Below are 10,092 nucleotides of genomic sequence, written 5' to 3'. Positions count from 1 at the left end.
AATTAGTCTTAAATTAAATTAAGTCTAATTAAATTAAATCTGATTGAAATTAATTAGAACTTGATTCATAATTTAATTAAGCTTAATTACTTTACAAGACTTACAATTAAATCCCTCATACTAATAATTAGCAGTTACTAAATTTGTAACTCTTACAAATTGATAATTTCTAAATCAAACCATCAATACAATTGATAATTTGATTATAATCCAAGCTATCGATTAGGTCGTGCTTTTTTTATGTGTGATCCCTCAGATTCTATTCCATTTGGTAGTGAGATATGTCATGATCTCCATTACAGTATTTGTTGGGAAATATGTTCCAAAGCCAATCGTTAGATGATTGTGCTCATTTTGTAAATTGTATATAAATTTTTATTAATAAAAGTTATTTAATTTTTTTATTATAAATTGATCATCTTTGAACTCTTGTGTTGTATGAAGTCCTTAAGACTATAATTAATCGACAAAGAAGGATTTGTTATTAAGTCCTTAAAAATATTCGCGACCAAACGATATGCTATTATAAGGACGATAACGATATCAAGTGTAGGTCATTGCGTGCCACATGAGTTGGTTGTCCTCTTAACCAAGGAGTGTGGAGATACTATTATGATGTGCAGATAAAATGTAGGTGTACATTCATATCGAATGTGATCATATGTTAGACACTCTGCTGTCAAGAGTAGCTCGAAAAGGATATGGATATAAGTGTCTCTCAGATCTGAGATCACCATGATGACTTGTAACCAACTCACTATATTTTAGTATCGGACCATCTGAATTTTTAATTTAGTGACGGAAGGATACTGGGTGCAGTCAAGTACTTAACAAGTTGGTGCATGAGTCAAGATGGAATTGATCCCTTTGAATTAGTAAGAGATATGTATCAGTGTATTTCAATTTAGCAAAATCTTGATCAAGATAATCCATGAGATGGATTTGAAATATTGAAATATAATGTGATCGACTAAATTAGAGTTGGCAGTTAAATCCTAGGTCATCTTGAGCATTTGGATCAAAAGAATGAATTATATGGTAACCATACGCTGTAGGTTTTAGAAAGTTGCTTTGCAATACTTTGACATATTTGGTCGTCGGATCACCATTGCTAGATGGTTACATCAATTGGTATAGAAAGTTGTTTCTATACTACCGATTTAGGTTCAAACCTACAAATCACATATATGAGAAGATTTAGTCAGATCAGATGGCTGAAGAGTCTAATTGGATTGTGACTCTAGTGAAGAGTCCTATTCGGACTAGGACTTTGTGGGAGAATCCCATTGAGACTGAGACTCTATTATTTATAAAGAATTAATTAATAATTAGATTACTAATTGACTCAATTTGATTGAGTAAAGAGCTTTGAATCAAGTTTAATTAAATTAGATTCAGTTCGACTCTAATTGGGTTTGATATGATCGAGTCTGATTACAAGAAAAATTTGATCCTGATTCGATCAGAGTTTTGATTCAGTTGATTCCTAATTGGATTAAAAATTTGATAAGATATCTAAGTTTCTAATTAGATTAGATTCATTTCTATCAATGGGTTCAATCTAAATTTGAATTGGATTAGAATCAGAATTAGAAATGAAGAGTCCTTGTCAACTAGGACTCTATCTTTATCTCTTTGCACCATACTTGGACTCTTGCCAATTTCTCCATGCCTAATTGGATTTGGATTGTAATTTTTGGTATCATGATAGAGGATCCAATAAGAGTAAGTGGTAATATTTGATGAGTTATAATCTTATCTTTTGCCTAATTCGAATGCGATCCGAATTAGAGATAAGATGTAAACTAGGAAAGAGATTTTTCATACATGGAATATTATTGGTGCCATATTATTTTTTATCTTAATTTTCTTGGAGAATCCTTTGGCATGTGAGACTCCAAAATCCTTCTCCACATCATAATAATTTTTTTAGAATTTTTTGAGATGTCAAAAGGGGGTTTTGGCATGGACTATTGGTGCCCTTCCTTGTAAAAACCCTAATTCCTAGTCTATAAAAAGAGGTCCTCTCTCTTGGACGTCTTATGATCAATTTCTTTATTGATTTTTATTTTTAGAGCTTCTTCTCCTCCTTCTCTTTTCCTTCTCTAGATCCTCTCTTACTTTAGAGTGTCCAAGGTGCTTGAAAAAAAAGAAAGAGGTCAGCCGTCGAAGTTGCTTACAGGCTAGCACCTCCAAGCCCCTGATCTGCATCAGTCTTTGTATGGATTTTTTTATAGAAACTAGATGATTTTATGTGGCTGTGAGCGATTTGAGGAATATCCTCTCCAAGTGTTAAACCAAAGAAGATCAAAATCCAATTAGTTTGGTAATCATCTATAATCTATCTTGATCATACCGTTAGATCTAGGATTTCAGCATCGATGAGATCGATGTGTATTTTTATTTTCAGATCTAAAATATATCATATTTTATATTTTCTTTATTGCATGATAGTCTAGATTAGATCTTATGCATATGATTTAGATTAAACAGTTTAATCTTATTCTTTCACTGCACAAAAATTTTAAAATTGTATATATAGCACTACTTACGTTTCCTTCAATTGGTATCAGAGCCATGGTTCTTTTGCTATGAATTATTATACTTTTAGATCTGATTTTTTATTATTAGAACTAATTATTTATAATTTAGATTAGATTTAAATATATTTATTTTCAGATTTGATTATTATTTATTTAGATTAGATGTTTTGAATAGCAAAGTACTCGGATTGGATAATCATCAGGTCATCCCGTCATAAGAATAAGTAGGGTTTCATGATCTTCTCTTCTCATTCAATGAGGTGCTCTTTATGGCATGTAGGAGTGTCACTGTGAGGTCCCATGAAGAAAAAAGTGAAAGGAGAAAACTTACTTTCTTGTAAAATCTTAGATCTTAAAACCCTAGGTGTTGTTGTATATGATGCAAGTTGCGAAAAAGTTAGTTACATCTAATCTTGTTTAATCAAAATTATTTTGATTTAAAATTATAAAAAATTTAAATTTGATCTAAAAAATTTTATAATTTAATATAAAAGATTTACATGTGAAAATTATTTTCAAAATCTTAACCATGTTGATGCAAAACTTAATTAAAAATTGAGTTGATTAGATCTAGAATTATGATTTGAGATCTAATGATGTTGCATAAAAATTGGGGCATGGGTTAGCTCAAATCAGATCTTTCTCTTTAATTGGGTTAGACCTAAGATTAGAATCAAAGAATTGATTGATCATGTAGAGAAATTGATTAAGTCTAACTAAATATTGAATTAAATTAATCAAAATTTTTTTAGTACTATAGTTGTAGAGTCCATATCTTTGATTAGACCAAATAGATCTGGATTGTAGCTCAATGATTGAACCCAAATTATTAGGTTGATCAATTCAAAACTAATTAATCAATTGGTGTTTAAGGTAAGTTTGGCATTTCGACTGATAATTTTTAATTGAAAGTGGCTTACTTGATCATTTCGATGGTGTCTAAGATAAGCTTGGCAGACCCTCCCATCGATCACACTTGGCCAGTTTGGTGAATTAGATTTTGATTAAATCGTTAAGTGATTCGAGTTAGCCCATACCATTAAGGTTGATCAGTGTGATTGATCTAGGTGATATTTCAATCAGCATGATCCTAATCCGATCAGTGACTTGGTGAAGCAGTGGGAGGATTATGATCTACTGATTGATCTCTTCTCTTTTCTCTTCTTAAAAATCAAAATTAAATTCTCTAATTATTAGGTTCCTTAAATGAGTTGGTTATGATAATAACTGGATCATAGCCTCCTATTAAGTTTGATGATAATGGTCTATTAGTATGATGATCATTGGAGGCCCAAAGGCCTGGTGCTCATCTGCTATTGGAATTATCATTCATAATATGATGACTTAGTCGAGTCTTTCTGTCAGGTGGTTAGATTAGCTAGCCAAAATTGGGGCTAATTATTTGGTAGTTAGATTCATAAGTATTATCATGTTAATGATTGGACCTAACCAGAGGCTTGCAGAGAAGACCAAAATCAACTGCAAAGTTATCTAGGACTAAATCAACTACTAAAAATTATTTGATGAAATAATTGGTTAATGAACCTGTTATCTCAAGAATTAATTTTGATGATCACAAATCATTTGAGGAGACTACTAATAAGTTTCTTATCCTTGGAGAATACTTTTGTGTGGTTTCAGGTAGTCCAAAAATGTTGAGTTTAAAAAGCTTCTTCAAGGGTGTCAAAATTGAAAATTTTGCAAGTTGGAGACGATTTTGAAGCTTTCTGAGAGTGTCAAGTTCATTCAAATCTATTTAAGAGTATTTGGTAGTATTTTGATAAGTTTTGATACTTAAATATATGAAAAACTGGATTAGAACAGAATGGGACGACCCATTAGGTCATCCCCTTGTGAAAGGAAGCCGACAAGCATCTGTCTTGGCTTTTGACACGTAGTGGGGTGACCCATGAGTTGACCCCTGAGAGCCTGAGATCAAGACAGAGAGCATGGTTCTCTGTCTGGCCAATTGGGTGGACCTATGGGTCGACCCACTGTGGCGTAGATGCGTGTAACGGCTAGTTTTTAGCCTATTTTTGATGTATTTAATGTATATTAAACACACTCCAGTGGCTCTTAACTAATTTCAAGACACTCTTAAGACTTAATGAAGACTATAAATACTTTCTAGAGGTGAGAAATCAGAAGAACATCAGAAGTATTCAAGCTCAAATTCGAGAAAGAGAAAGAGAATCCTAGAAAGAGAGAAAGAAGCATTCAATCAGCTTACCAACTACTCTCCAGCTACATTCAAGTGTTCAAATTATTTAGGGGTGTCCAATAAAGGCTTCTACTCGTTGAGTATTATGCTTTTATTATTTTATTGTGCTCATTTAAGGAGTTCTTTTATGCTAAAAATTTTATACTCTATTCATTTACTGTTGTACTTTGAGTTTTGAGTTTTGGAGGATTCCAAAACTCAGATAGGTTGATTCAAATCTATAATCGAAAGATTTATGGATTGGTTTGTATCCAAAAAATAAGCATTCTTGCTTAGACAGTAAGGATCAGTGTAATCCGACATGTTGTAATTGGAAATCCTTTTAATGAATTGAATTCTCAAGTTAGATCTTGGGGAATGGATGCAGGCATAAGGTTAGCACTGAACCACTATAAATTCTTAGTATTTGCTGTGCTTGCATATTTTCTCTTCCTTGTTATGCTCTATACTTGTTCATTTGTTAATTGTATTTAATCTTTTATCATTGTCAATTAACTCACCTCACTCATCAAGTTAAGTATATTCCGTGTGAGCACTAATCACTAAAAATTTTAAAAGACCTAATTCACCCCCCTCTTGGGCTCCATATCTAAGCAACAAGTGGTATCAAAGCTCGATACTCTAGTCTTTGCTTGATTTAACCATCAAGAGCCAAAGATCTATGGTAATCCAATTTGGCACATCTCTAGCCAAGGGGCAATCCACCAACCGACCTCCACTTTTCAATGGGTCCAACTATACCTATTGAAAAGCTTGGATGAGAATATTTATCCAAGCACTTGACTATGATATGCGGAGTATCATAGTGAATGGACCTCACACACCTACTAAGTTGATTGATGGTGTGTCACTCCCTAAGTCAGAAGGTGAATGGGATGAGTTTGACAAGAAAATGGTTCAGTTCAATGCTAAAGCCATGAATATCTTATACTGTACCTTATATATAAATAAATTTAATATATTTTCATATATAATTCAGTTAAAAAAATTGGAAATAGGTTAAAAGTTACATATGAGGGTACAAATCAAGTAAAAGAGTCAAAAATTAACATGCTTGTGCATAATTATGAATTATTTAAAATGGAACCTGATGAGTCTATAACACAAATATTTACTCATTTCACTGATATCATAAATGGTCTAAAGAGTCTTGGAAAGTGTTATTCTAATAGTGACTTTGTAAGAAAAGTTCTTAGGTCTCTACCAAGATCGTGGGAGGCAAATGTCACGACAATTCAAGAAGTCAAGGACTTAAACATCCTACCTTTGGAGGAGCTGCTTGGATCTCTCAAGATCCACGAGCTGACCATGAAGTAGTATTTTGAAGAAGAGACCAAAAAAAAGAAGATAATTGCCCTTAAATCAACAGCTCAAGGAGAAGAAGATTCAGAAAAATTAGAAAACAGTAAAGATGACGAAGATTTGGCATTGATCACAAAAAAATTCAGATGGTTTATAAAGAAAAAAAGATAAGAGACCAAGAGAAGATCACAAATTAAGGGAGAGCCGAGTAAAGAAAAAGAGAAAGAACAGTCTGTCATTTGTTATGAGTGTAAGAAGTCGGACCACTTTAGATCAGACTGTCTCCAGCTCAAGAAAGGTCTGAAGAAGTTCAAGAAGAAAAAGACAATGATAGCTATGACTCCACCTCAGATGATGAATCTCATGAGAAAGCCAATCTGTACTTTATGGCACATGAAAATGAGATAATTACTGAAACTCAAAATAAATTTTCTTATAATGAACTGCAAAAAGCATTTCACGAGCTTTTGGATGATTTAAAGAAATTAGGACTGAAAAACAAAGATCTAAAATTAAAAAATCAAACTTTATCTAAAGAAAAAGAAGAGATCTCCAATAAAATAAAGAATTAGAAATGAAATATCAAACTCTATCAAAGAAAAAGAAAGAAATTTTAAGTATAAATAAGACTTTTGTAAAGAAAAATCAGAACCTAAAGGAAAAAGTAACCAAATTGAAACCAATAGTTGATAGATTTATCCTAAGCTCAAATAAACTTCAAATGATTATTGATAATCAAAAAGCAGTGTATGATAAAGCCGGCCTTGATTTTAATACTCTTAAAAAATAAAAATTTCTGAAAAATATCTTTGTAAATGCATCCATGAACAAATTGTCAAATATTACATGTTTTAAATGTGGCAAGGTAGGATATAAAGCTTATGCATGCTGTCAAATAAATTTGTCAGTACAAATATTAAGAAAATATGGGTTTCAAAAGAAACCATTGTGACTAACCTCAAAAGATCCAAGTTAGCTTGGATACCTAAAGTTAAAACTTGATTTTATGTGTGTAGGTGTATCTTACATTCCAAGCAACGAAGCGAAAATAGTATCTTGATAGCGGGTGCTCAAGACACATGACTGGTGATGAGTCTCAATTCATTACCTTGGAGGCTAAGAATGGAGGGATAGTCACCTTTGGAGATAATGGCAAAGAAAGGATTATCGGCATAAATAACATTGGTATCACTCCCTCCACTTTTATTAAAAATATTTTGCTTGTAGATGGTCTTAAACATAACCTATTAAGCATTAGTCAATTATGTGATAGAGGTTATAAAGTAGTTTTGAATCATCTATGTGTATTGTAACTAGTTCTTTTGATGATAGCATTAGGTTCATCGGACATAGGCATGGCAATATTTACATGGTAGATTTGGATAATCTTTCCATGCAAAACATGCAATTTTTTATGGCCATAAATGCTAAAATCAATGAGACTAGTTGGCTTTGGCACCATAAACTTGCACATATTAGTATGTACACACTATCTAAAATTGTTAAAAAAGATTTGACTTTTGGTTTGCCAAAGATAAATTTTGAAAAAGATAAAATTTGTGATGCATGCCAATTAGGTAAGTAAACAAGAGTTTCTTTTAAATCTAAGTATTGAAAAATATGTCCTAAAGTCAATTATCAAGATTGTAGATGATTGTGTTCTATACAAGTATATAAATTATAAAATGATAAATATTATCTGATATATTCATTATAAGGAATATATCTTCCAAAATAGAACTCATATGTTATGATGAAGTTTTTAGAACTACTATCAAAATGATAAAGAAGAATTTATCATGTGGTTCTTAAATCTTGTTTGCGATCAAATAATACAATTATTATAAGGATGATAATTGTATCGAGTGTAAGTCATTGTGTGCCATATTAGTTAGTTGTCCTCTTAATCAAGATATATGGTGACACGGGTATGGCATACGGATTATATGTAGGACTATATTTTACTGAGCGTGACCACTTTTGGAGCACTCTACTGTCAAGGACTGCTCTGATGGGATATGGATATATGTGTCCCTTAGACTTGGGGCTGTCTCGATGACTTGCAAGCAACTTACTGTGCTTTGGTGCTGGACTATCGAATTTCTAATTCGATAATGGAATATTTTTGGATACAGTCAAATACTTGTGAAATTTGAGTATGAGTCAAGATGGAATTGATCGCTCCAAGTAAAATTGAAGATAATGCATCATTGTGTTTCAATTCAGTAAAATTTTGGCTAAAGTAATCCTAGTGAGGAGTCATAGAATTTTTAAGATTGAGACACAGTGTGGACCACTCTTTTTAGGTTGACAGTTGACCCTGAGTCGTCTTTGAGCATCAAGTGTCAAAAAAATGAATTATACGGTAACTATATCCACATAGGTTCTAGAGTGTTGCTAGGCATACATTCGACCTATCCAGTCATTGGGTCTCATTGCTAGATAGTTATATCAATTAGTATAGGAATTGTTCTTATGCTACCAGCTTAGGTTCGAACCTATGGGGTTACACACATAGAAGTACTTGTCCGATCAAATGGCTGATTGACGATTATGAATCGTTGAAAGATTTAATTATCAATTTGATTGATGATTAATTCTATGCAAAGATTATAATAAATAATTTATTAATAGTTGATAAATTAGAAGAATAATTAATTAACAATATGATTGTTAATTGACTCAATTTGATTGAGCAACAGGGATTGGATTAGATCTAATTGAATTGGATTCAATTAGTTTGGTTTTGGATTGATTGGATGCATTCCTATTGAATAATAAGGCTTGTTCCAATTGATCTCAGGGATGCATGAATATGCAATTATTTTATATAGATTTTGATTGGATCAAATCCTATTGGATAATAGAATTAATTGGATCAAGCCCTATTATCAAATAGCTTCCCTGATATCTATCAAGAATCAATCTCTAGATCAATGAGGTTTTAATCTAACTAATTACAAATTCAATTGAAGCCTAATAATTGGGTTAGGATCCAATTAGTTAGTTTATTATAACTAATTCTTAAGTTAGTTAGGATTGAATCCAAGAATTAGTTAGAATTTGATCAAGATCTTGAATTCTATTTAGAATAGGACTTAACCAACGTGACAACCCATGTGATATAAAATCCTCACGCCTCTGCACCTCTCTTCACGTGAAAATTCCCCATGCCCCATATGAGCTGCGCCCCTTTCTTTCTTTCATGAAAAATAGGTGTCCCCTCCCCTCTTTTGTTGTCGCCAAAAACAAGAAGGGGCGTCCAAGAGTTGCACATCCCAATTCTACATGACACTTCGCCCCAATTCTACATCACGCCATCCCTCTTTTCTTCTCCCTTTTTGAAGAGATTTTGAGAGACTTCTTTGCTGGTTTTTGAGACATCAAAGAGAGGCTTCTCTGTGGATTTTATAGCAGAAAATTAGAGAAGAAAAGTTCTTCCCAATGAGAGAAAGAGAAGGAAGAAGAAGGGTCTTATTTTTACGCGCAGCTTTGAAGGAGTTCTTCTTTCAGATTTTTTTTTTATATTTTTCAAGATAAAAATTAGATTAAATCTAATTTTTAATATAAAAATTTAGAAAAAAATCTGGTTGGATGTTTGGGGCTTCTTGGAGTTCTAGATCAAGAAGTAAAAAAAAAAGATGGATCTTCTTTCTTGCGCGCAACCTTGAAGAAGAAGAAGTTTTCTTTCAAATTTTTTTTATTTTTTTAAGATAAAAATTAGATTAGATCTAATTTTTAATATGAAAATTTAGAAAAAAAATATCTAAAAAATCTGGCTGGGCGTTTGGGACTTTTTGGAGTTCTAGAACAAGGAAGAAGATGGATCTTCTTTCTTGTGCGCAACCTTGAAGAAGAAATTTTTTTTTTATTTTTTTAAGATAAAAATTAGATTAAATTTAATTTTTAATATAAAATTTAGAGAAAAAATATCAAAAAAAATTGATTGGATGTTTGGGGCTTCCTAAAGTTCTAGATCAAGAAGTAAAAGGAAAAAGAAGAGAGAAGAATGGTTCTTCTCTTGAT

The sequence above is a fragment of the Elaeis guineensis genome, chromosome 7 (genome assembly GCF_000442705.2).
Source record: "Elaeis guineensis isolate ETL-2024a chromosome 7, EG11, whole genome shotgun sequence".
Lineage (NCBI taxonomy): Eukaryota > Viridiplantae > Streptophyta > Magnoliopsida > Arecales > Arecaceae > Elaeis > Elaeis guineensis.
Note: the sequence above shows the minus strand (reverse complement) of the source record.